Genomic DNA, 11,072 nt, shown 5'->3' with positions numbered 1-11,072 from the left:
AGGGCTGGGCCGACCGTGTACGTTGGCGTATGCTCAATTGTACGCCACTCCCCTTTGACGTTGTTTCTGGCCGTACGTATGCGGCTGACTTGTGGGTGGACTTAACCCCAACGGCCGCGTACGGAGAGCGTACGTTAATTTGGAACGTACGCACGTTTGGCCGCTACGATCAGAATAACCTCCCTAGTGTGTCTAATACCCCACTCTCCCTTCCCCACTTATATATTGTATATTTTGATTTGTTGGCTGCGTTAGGCTGACCGTTGGACACGGTCCCCTAAAGACTAACACTGATACGGTATCTGGCGCCAGAACCGTCAGTGTTCCTGCTTGGTTATTTAAATAGATTGGGAGAAGAAACAGTGGGGTTTTACACTAGGTGTAAGGATTTTTATCCTTTTTTAGATCACTATGTGTTGTCTCATGTCTTGTCAATTCCCTTTTTTTATATATTCGCAAACGATTTTAATGAACTAAATAAAAGTGACGTTTTATAGAATTTCTTTTCTCCAGGTGCACCAACAAAAGACACTCTTTTCTTTCCTAATCCATGGAGAGATGGCTACGTCATGGATAGGATTTCCCCAACTTGCGGCGGCAGAGGCACGGCGTGCTATCACACGAGCACGCACAGGGAAGCTCCTCCAGCCTGCCAGTCATTGGATAGGATGGATGGGGGAGGGAACCTGACGCACAGCGACCAATAATATCTCAGTATGAACGGAGAATGGTCTCCGTCACTACAGCTGATTCCAATTACCGGTAATTATGCCGGCTACATAAAGTGCACATTTTTTTAACACATGGTTACACTGGTGAACAAGCCTGCTTTTTAACGGCGAAACGCGCATCCAGATAGGTGGTATGGCGGCCACTGAGGGGACCCCTGTGATGTACATGCACATCTGAGCGGATCTAGGGAGGCTAAGTAGCAATTTTTGGCTGAGATATTTTGGCTGTCCAAACAATTGTGTTTGAGAAATCTCTAGTGATATGAATAGGGATTCTTGAAAGCCGCAAATATTGCTACATTTTTGTATACAATCTGTTTCTGAGAGGGTGAATGTGTATTATGAGGGTGAATATGCACTAACACTGTAGAGATTGTAATATAAATTTTCAGTTATGATTACTCCCCTCTCCTTTTGTTGACATTGTGTCAACAATCTACACTGAGCAGGAATGTGCTAATACTGCATAGTTTTGAGATTGAGACAGAAAAGCCTTGCTTTGGTTTAAAAATTGGTTTAATTATAACAACCTATGTCGATTTGCAGATAAGCCATAATAATTGTGTCAGCATTGCAGAGTTTAGGACTGACTTAAGGAATTTTCCTGTCAACACCATCTCTTTATTCTCTAGCATTTTCTGGCTAAGACATCTGTCCAAATAATTATGTTGGAAGATTCCATAGTGATGTAAATAGGGAATGTTGATAGCCTTAGAATCTGCTTACATTTACTGGCATGCAATTTGTCTCTGAGAGAGTGAAATACGTAAAAACTGTGATGAAAAACTGATGATATCTTTACCCCACCTTTCTCCTGCTGACATTGTATCAGAGTAATTGAGTTTGAAAAAAAAATTTCTAGCAACTGCTGACACTGTGTCAAAATAACTGTAATAAGAGATTCTCCAGCAGTGTGGAAAGAGGGAATTGGGTTCAATCATAAAACATCTTATGGTCACTTGCAGACAAGTTATGTACATTGTGTCAATATTGCAGAATCCATAATTGACTTAAAAAAACCTCTGTCACAACTATACCTTTACTCTCTCTAAGGGACTCTCATTGCGGCCAGCCAGAGAGTGATCCCCTGCGCTGAGATTTCAACAGGGGTGATCCAGGCAGCTGAGCCCCAAAAGCAGATCCCAGTTATCTTTCTTCAGTTGCCCACATATTAGCAGCCCCTTAATCTGAATACTGCTGGATCGTTCACTGCCCTAGTGGCACACGATCAGGCAAGGATCAGTTGGGACTCTAGGGGTGCATACTTTCTTTTCAGCCCTCCCATCTGCTCAAATTGAAATATATGTTTTTTGATGTGCATAAATGAAATATATATATAAGATATGATTTTGGGGTCTTCCTCAAGTGGCTGACACCACTGAAAAATGATACTTTCGCCATTCACTTTTATTATATAACGACTTACTTGTAATTATTGATAACACATTATATTCGATATTAGATATAATTTTCCACAGTTAAGTAACCAAAAAAACTCAGCTTTAGCGATCATTGACCCAAGGGGTTCTGTGAAGGACCACATATGGGAATCATTGACTACAAAAAGCTGAAACAAACATCACTTTGAAGTGCGCACTAATTTTGTTATGTTATCACGCAATGCCAACGCGAAGCTGTAGCTCTGCCTCGTTTGATCAAGTGGAGGAGAGCAATGACTATAGGTTGGTGTGTGCAAGCATAAGATAGTCCCTGTAGAGGAACGTATCAGTATCCTTTTCACACCCACATTTAATTGTAATACTCTATTTTCCTCATCTTCTTCTGTCTCTATTGTGCTTTTTTCTTTTTCCGTACCTTGGGCCCCCAGGGATATTTGTGATAAACAGTGTATTGGACCCTTTTTTTTAGCATACACTAATAAATATTTGACAATTTTAACAGAACAAGTTAGTGCCCCTAAAAAGAGAGTTATCTTTTTTCTTTCAAAAATGTACAGCCCTAAGATGTAAGATCAGTGACACTATCCCACTATTTCTAAGGCCCTTATTCTGATCGGTGCGTACTTTCCCGAATTCTTACGTAGCGGGCCGCACGCCACGCTGTGCGGACATCGTCAGTAGAAACGCCCACCGAGCCTCCGCATTCGGACGGACTCACTCTTTAAGAAGAGGGCGTGTGTACGGACGACGTACAAACCTTTCGTGTGCGGCGGACACGAACAGATTCGACACGGTCTTACAGAGTAAGCACGGTCTTACCGCGTCAGAACGTACGGGAACCTGGCCGTACGCACCGATGCGGTGTATTTACGCAAAATTCAACACTATTATCTGAACACAGAAATCGATCACATGACCAACTTATGCAATTAGGCAACCTCATTAAAAAGTGCTTGTTTTCTATTGGAATCAATTAAATCCTAATACATAACATACATCTTGCTAATTTAAAAGAGTATAAACAATATACACATATACTGTTTAATGTAAACAAAACACACAGACAACTTCGAACTGTAATAAACAATTTATTCAAAGTACAACCAAAATTTTTTACAAAATAAGGTCGATAAGGTCTTGTAAATCGGCCATGACCAGCCGCATGTGGTCCCTCATTCTCAAGAGGGCCCCACCTATACCCTCTTCTGCTTGGGCTGGCTCATCTGTGGACATGTTAAAAAGGGTCAAATTAGTAATGATATTCATGCATACATTTAACATAGTCATACATAAATTAAATAAATGCAAGGTGACAGGTGTGTGTGTGTATGTATGTATGTATGTATGTATGTATGTATGTATGTATAGACATATATATATATATATATATATATATATATATCACATACATCTATACATACATGCATACATCCTAGATGGAAAGCCTGTTTTTTGCCCTCTACCCTTTACTCTGTAGAACACCACAGTCATAGTGCTCCTTCTGAATCCAAACCCACCCATGACTAAGCTCTGAGAAGCATGTCATGATCTCCACCAATACCAACACATCAAAAAGCGCTCAGTGTCTGTTATATGATGGAGCGTGGCATGGGACTTAGTCAACTCTCAGGAATGCACAGTACATTTGTGCAATCAAGCATGGCTTGCCTGCTGATGGTCTGCTCCATAAATCATTGTCATAATGCCAGTTAGGTGAAGCTGCAGCACTAACCCACTCCCATGCCCAAAATCATTACTAAGACCAAATCAACACACAATTATGGTGCCAACAATACATGCAAACCGCAGGGGGTGTTTAGCTCGGGGAGGGCCCAGGGGCACTGACCACTTGTTACTCCATTCTAAGCCACGCCTGTCCATACTCCATTTATGCCATACTTAATCTAGTTTAGAAAGATCAATCACCTGTAAACTCTATTCACCTATATGAGGCTACAGATTGTACGCTTGCAGCAGAGACATGTAACCCTTACATGAGCACGTCATCCCTTTCTTCCAGGATACAGATTAACTACACAGGTTCAGTGGCAGTTAAAATCGACCTGAAAGCCATCCCCACAACCTGTGTCATTAATATGTGTCCAGGATGAAAGGGATGGTTTGGGCACCCTATCTAAGTGTGTCTGTTGCTACCCTGTTTGTTATATGACTTGATAGTATTTTAAAACACAATTGAATCACCAGTGCTACATAGCAAATAGTAGATGAGAAAAGGAATAATGATTCTTTATGTATACATACCACTTTCGGCCGCCTGCACCACCTCACAGGCCTCCTCATCCTCCTCTTCTTCCGGGGCCTCCTCAGCTGGCACCTCCTCCACTGGCACCACCTCCGCCTCCACTGCCAACACCTCCTCCTCCACTTCCTCCCTTTCCTCTGGCACCTCCTCCGACTCCACTTCCTCCGCCACCCCTTCCTCCAACACCACCTCCTCGTCCATCTCATCTGCGACCTCCTCCTGGGCCTGGGCCGCCTCTGCCTCCTCCCGTGCCTGTCTTGCTCGATCCCGTGCTGTGTTTGAGAAAAAAATGCCAATTAGGGGTCATTTGGACAGATGTATTAAGCCATAACAAGCAATAAATCCAAAGGTGATAAGTAGAGATAAATGTACAGCCAATCAGCTCCTTAGTGGCTTTTATAAAATACAGCCTGTAACATGGCAGTTATGATGTGACATTTGGGCCATTCTAAGCATCACAAACAATAATCCGACACAATTACATATTTTATGACCATTACAGGGTGTCAAACAGGAAGTACCACACATATAGTGTATGCCATGTTTAACTCATTGATCAGGCAGGTTACCTTATTGGTTTAAAAAAGGTCATGTAAGCAATATTGTACAATTGGCCATTTAATGGGTAAACACTTACATTGTGCAATGCTGGCCCGTATTAGCTGGAGCTTTTCTGGCTGGCGGCGCCTCAGATCCGACCATCGCCGCTCCAGCTGGGCGATGGTCCTGCGCACCTGGGTGCGCGCGAATATGCGCCTGCGGGCTGCGGAATACGCCTGGCGCTTTTGCCTGTTGGTAATGAAGGGCCCTGCACGCCCCAGCCTGGTCTCCATAATGGAGACCAGTGCCCTCAGCTCCGCTGGAGAGAATGGGGCTGTTCTCCCATAGGCCACCATCTTAGCAATGGCACAATTCAAGCAATCATGTCCTGTAATTGGTTGTTCAGAGTGATATTTGGTATTCACTTTATTGTTCATTTTGTCATTAACAGCATGTATGCGCCACAACAGACGGCTAACCCATTGCATCGCCAACCCACACTTACTGTACCTTTGCATAGTTGAGCAGACCATGCCATTACTTACTATCTCCTAAACAGTCAGTGTAAAATAAGTTGGGAACCCATTATATATAATCTATTACATTCACCAAACATGGGTGAAAGCAACAGGTGCAATAGTCTGCATCACTAGCCAGTTACACCTAACTCTACAAGATACTAAACTGCTTTATTATAGAGAAAGCTATACAGCAGAAACATTGCAACTACAGTAGTGCAAGACCTTTTCCCAATATTAGGCCATGGTGCCATGTGTACACTTACCTTCTACTGGGCCACACTAAAGATGTTGAATGAAATGTACCTAGCATCAAGCCAGTATTTGGACACCTTTCCCATGTGATTTGGATGCAAGCACTGATTACTATTGCCTAAGTGGTGGACTGGATTTACATATGGAATGGTTAGTGTCCTTTGTACTACATACCAAACAAGTGCACAGTACAGATGTACATTCACATATACATTTCATGTCTGACCACAGTTTTATTTGGTCATTGGAGTACAAATCTGCAATTCGCTACTAAATCAGACTTCCTAAGTTTACCAGGTTTTTAATTTTTATTTTCCGCAGGTAGGAGCGTGGCCTATGCGCCGCATGGTCTACGCTGCCGTACGGAACGCTGCCGTACGGAACGCAGGGTGTCGCTGATGTACGCCAATTACAGAAATAGGATATAAAGGTGTGTTACAAAACTGCAATGTTGTTGCAAACATGGCTGGCTCACAATCTGAGTAAGAGCAGGTGTTGCAGAACCTGTTTGCCCACATGGACTCCAACACCAGCTATGTCCCCCTCAACCCAGACCAGCCATTGGGAGAACAGCAGCCAGATGGGCCATCTACATCAGGCCAATCGCCAGCTGGCCCATCTTCAGCCTCAGCAGAATCATTGGGAACACAACAGGTGGCTTCCCAACAGAGTAGCATTGTCAGGAACCAGTCTGTTTTGTTTTCTGTCAGTTTCTGTTTGGCATTTTGACTCACTGGTGAACTCCAGTGGCAGGTCTGTTGCCATTACAGCTTTGTGTTCTGGGAGCTTAGTTTATTCACTAGGCTGTGAGATATTAAGCTAATCAAGCACTAGCCTGGGAGCTCCCTGAATCTTCAGGTGTAATTAATCACAGTATTCTGCCAGTGATAGCTTCCTGTTAACCCATGTTTAGTTCCTGTGGAGAGAACTCTCTGTCAGCTCTCAGCTTCGCTACCTGGTTCCCTGTTACGTCTGATGTTTGGATCTCAGGATTTATCCTCTGCAGCTCAGCTCCTTGCTAGTAATAGCATAAGCCTGATTACCCGGTCCCCGGAGCATTGTTGCTCCAGTCTTTGAAGTATCCTGGTGTATACTCCTGCTCTCTTGTCTCCCAGCCTGCTTGGATCATCATCCTGTCCTGGGCCAGAGCCTGCACCTGTCCACGTTACCTCTCTGCCTGTGGGTCACGTAAGTGCTCCGTTGGAGCCTGCTGGTTATTCCTTATACCATCTTTGCCCCTCCGTGGGTCCGCTGTTACTTTGCGGTATCATTTCTGTTGTCCTTCCTCTTTGGTTATTGTCTGTCAACTTAGGGTTGGGTAGGCAGGGGTATTTCCCTTCTAGCTACTCCTTGTTTTGAGGAATCGCAGTCTCGGGGTGTCCCTGTTCCGAGATTCCCTATTTCCTTGTTTGTGTCTGCGACTGGGTTCGCCGTTCCCCGTTCTTGGCCAGGTGCCGGTAGTTAGGGGTCTCTTCCCAGCTAGGCCCTGTAGTTAGACGGTCCTTTTGAGATACCCCCTGGCGATCGCTCACCCCTTGTCTTTACCTAACACCTGGCTGCATCGGGGTCAGAGCCGGCCTAACTGGCTCTGTCGAACGCGGCGGCTACAGGCGAAGCCTAGCACTTGCAGGGGTATTCCATCTGCCCGGGGGACTCAACAGAGTCAGTGTAGGTTTCGCTGTGGCCGTTCTAAACAGCGGTCCCAGCTGCGGGCTCACGCCTGACCTTTTTCCTCCTGCCAGCTGTCGTATCACCCAGAGCCCAGGCGAAAACCATAACATTATCACTGGCCATACCGATATATGCATGTGTTCACAGTAGTCATAGGTATACATGCATATATAAAATTTTGTTTCAAGGTGATTTGGGTGTTTTTGATTGGTAGCGGGACTTATAGATTTGTCCATATTAAGATTTTTTTTCCTTCCCGCATTTTGCCCGTTACAGGGTTTTGCTTTATTCAGCTTGCCCAGTTGGTCTGGTCTGTTTGTTTCATTGCTGTACTTAATCATGCAGGCCTTGCAAGCTTCCTTGATGGCCTTAAATACGGCCTTTACAGAATTAAAACCTGAGCGGGTTAAGGGTCTGCAGCAGTCATTTCTGCAATTGCAAGATCTGTTAACCCAAATTTTCCTGGATCTGTCTGAGGTTTTTGGGGCTCAACCAGCTCCTAGGGAGACCCTGGCTAAGGGGGTAGTGTGACGACCCCAGGCTCATAATGTGCATTACTTTTGCCTCATGTATTTTCCGCCTTGAGAAAGGCAGCGTTTACAGCTTTGCACGGGTCCCGGGGCCACACACGATTCTGCGATCACACAGAAAGCACGCAATAGCAAGGTCCAACGGAACCTTTATTACATAGAGACTAAATAAACATGTAAACCGTAACCACACTATGTACATATATATATACAGGTAGCATTAACATTAAACACAGTTATGAATAGACCAATATGACTAGAACCACACAAAGCAAGAACCCCTGCCCCAATACCGGGAATATCCACCCCAGGGAATACTTGCGTCTGCTGGATGTTGGTTGCTGGGAGGGCGATGATGGTGTCCTGCTGATCTTGGCCTGCGCCAATCACTACTCCTGGGAGTAGGGCACCCTGCAAAAGTCACCCAGCTCCTGCTGGCACACTTAAGCCAGGCACCTGTGATGCTCTGGTGGGGGCAGTATGCTTGGCTGTGTCCCCATCTACCAGCACCAGGCGGACAGGCTTGGTTCCTGGCAGCCGCCTCTCTCTGCAGTCTCTCAAACTCAACAACAACCCCCACCCCTGGTGTGTGCCCTCTTCAAAACTTCCATCCTCCCAGAATGCTCCGCTCCCCTGGTGACCTCACGGAGTGTCCTGATTGGAGGGATTTCAATCCTGATCTTTAGAAGGTGTCTCAGAGCTATGTGGAGACCCCCTGTGGTTTTGGAGACCTGTAGTCTGCAATGACTGCCCTTAGAACAAAGGCCAGGTAATTATGCTGATAAGGAAAATGTCCACTTTGGGATTGTATAATGAGCCATGTTAACCCCTTGTAGTCATTTGTGATGTCACAGCCCCCTCAGCTGATTGCTGCTTCCTGTGCAGGGGGGGGGTTGTGAGCGCAGGGGGAGAGGGGGGGGGGTCAGTCCTGGCTTTCCCATGTATCACTCACACACTGGATGGCAGGAAATTGCACACATGCAATAAACAGTACATTACAGAGACAGACATCTATCAGGCTCAGGGGTATATGCCCTGATAGGCACAACACTTATAAGAACAAGGGACTACTTCCCGAAACAACTGGTATCTAATAAAGTCACATTTTATTACTATAGAACACACAGTCCTGTGGATAGCTCCATTAGTGTGAGAGGCACAGCTCCCAGGAGGTTGCAGTCTATGAATTCAGCTAAGAGGGTGTCTGTGTCTCTGGGCTGTATTTAGGAATTTTGGGGTGTCTACCCCCTCATGATCCAGGTGCAGGGGTGCCCAAATGATGGTTCATGACAGGTAGTCAGTCAAACTTCAGATCAGGAGATTCAGAAGGGACATAGAAGTTTTTTACGGCCAAGGCTCACACCAGAAGAGCGGCGATGGCGTAAAGACTTTAACCTATGTCTGTATTGTGGGGAATCAGGCCACTTTCTCCAGTATTGCGAATTGCGCAGACCTGGTGGTGGTACTGGGAAGGATTTTCCTCAATCCAAGTGGTATCAGGAGATTACATCTATGCCTGTCTCCTCTAAGCAGGAGGAACCTGACCACACACCCCACATACGTAACGCTCCAACTTACAACTGGGGTCCTAAGACTAGAGCGCCCCATGTTGAGGTACGGAATCAGACGGGAATGTGGAATTCATCCACAAAGATTCCAGACAGAAAGACGTTAGATACTAATCTTCCAGTCAGGGAGATCAACGTTCTTTCAACATTGGAACTGTTAAGTCCCGTAGAGGAGTATCAGGTTTTTCCCTCAAAAGGGGCTTCAAGCGGCATAATCCCAGAGGGGGTCCTTGAAGCCGTCACCCCTAAGAGCGTCTTGGGGAACTTAACCCCACATGGAGTTATGGAGGTCTTTGCTCCTGATGAGGCCTTGGGAGGCATAACTCCGAAAAAAGAATCCCTGACATCAGTCTCAGCCGGGATTTCTAGTGACATCTTCCCCGATCTTGGGGTTCTCGGAGTTGCCTCTGAGGTTGTGGATCCAGGAGTCCCGGTCTCCTTAGGCGAGTCCGATGCCGGGGGCTCATCTAGCGGCAAGGGCGCTTGGGGCTCATTGAACGTTTGTGGTGCTCGAGGTCAGTCGAGCCAATTTGATGTCAAGGCCCGCCGGTCGTGTCTGATGATACTCCTAACACTCCATACTTCGATGGAGATTTGGCCCAGCTCCGACCAATTGCTCAGCAATTCCTCGCTGGAGTGGACTTCTCACATAATGTGAAGATGACTCCTGCTTCTGCTGTCCGTTATCTCTTATCATGCTTTAGAGGAGGAGCTTTGGAGTGGGTTAAACCTCTCATAGAGGCTGACGATCCCATCCTAAGGGATCTTCCGGGTTTCCTAAAAACCGTGCGGAAAGTGTTCAGCCCAAAGGCCGTAGCCCCGAGTGGGGGCCCAAAGGCCGTAGCCCCGAGTGGGGGCCCAAAGGCCGTAGCCCCGAGTGGGGGCCCAAAGGCCGTAGCCCCGAGTGGGGGCCCAAAGGCCCGTTTCGCCCCAGAAGGTGGGCAAGTCCGTTTCGCCCCAGAAGGTGGGCAAGTCTGTTTGGCCCCAGAAGGTGGGCAAGTCTGTTTCGCCCCAGAAGGTGGGCAAGTCTGTTTCGCCCCAGAAGGGGGCAAGTCAGTCCGGTCCCTGAGGGGGACTCTGCCAGTCCGGTCCCTGAGGGGGACTCAGTCCATCTAGCCTCAAGTGGTATCATAGAAGCTGTGTCCCCGGAAGGGGTGGCCATATCCTTGTCTGAGGTCCCAAAGACCGCACCCTCAGCAAGGGTCTTGATGGCTGCAAACCCGGTGAGCATTTCTGTTTTGCCAGCCTCTCGGGAGGCTTCAGAAATCTTAGCCCCCAAGGTTGTTGTTCCCATAGAGAATTCCAGTTCTGAGGTCCCAGAGGTGGATGTCCCTACGTCCATCGTGTTTGATGGAGATCTTGCCCATTTTATTGCCCTGGTTGGACACTATGTTTCCCTGTTTGAATCTGGACCATCTTCAGGGGTCACTTGGGCTAACATTGTAGACCTCATCATTTCTACCTTTAGGGGTAGACCTCAGAAATGGGCCTACGAGCGGATCAATTCTGGTGACCCTTGTATCCGAGATTTATCTTCTTTCTGTGATGCAGTTATTAAGAAGTTCAGTCCCAAAAAGGATGGGGTTCCACCAGCTC

Source organism: Crinia signifera, chromosome 7, assembly GCF_055691185.1.
Source record: "Crinia signifera chromosome 7, ASM5569118v1, whole genome shotgun sequence".
Classification (NCBI taxonomy): Eukaryota; Metazoa; Chordata; class Amphibia; order Anura; family Myobatrachidae; genus Crinia; species Crinia signifera.
The sequence above is the reverse complement of the archived record's forward strand: the minus strand, read 5'-3'. Positions refer to the sequence as shown.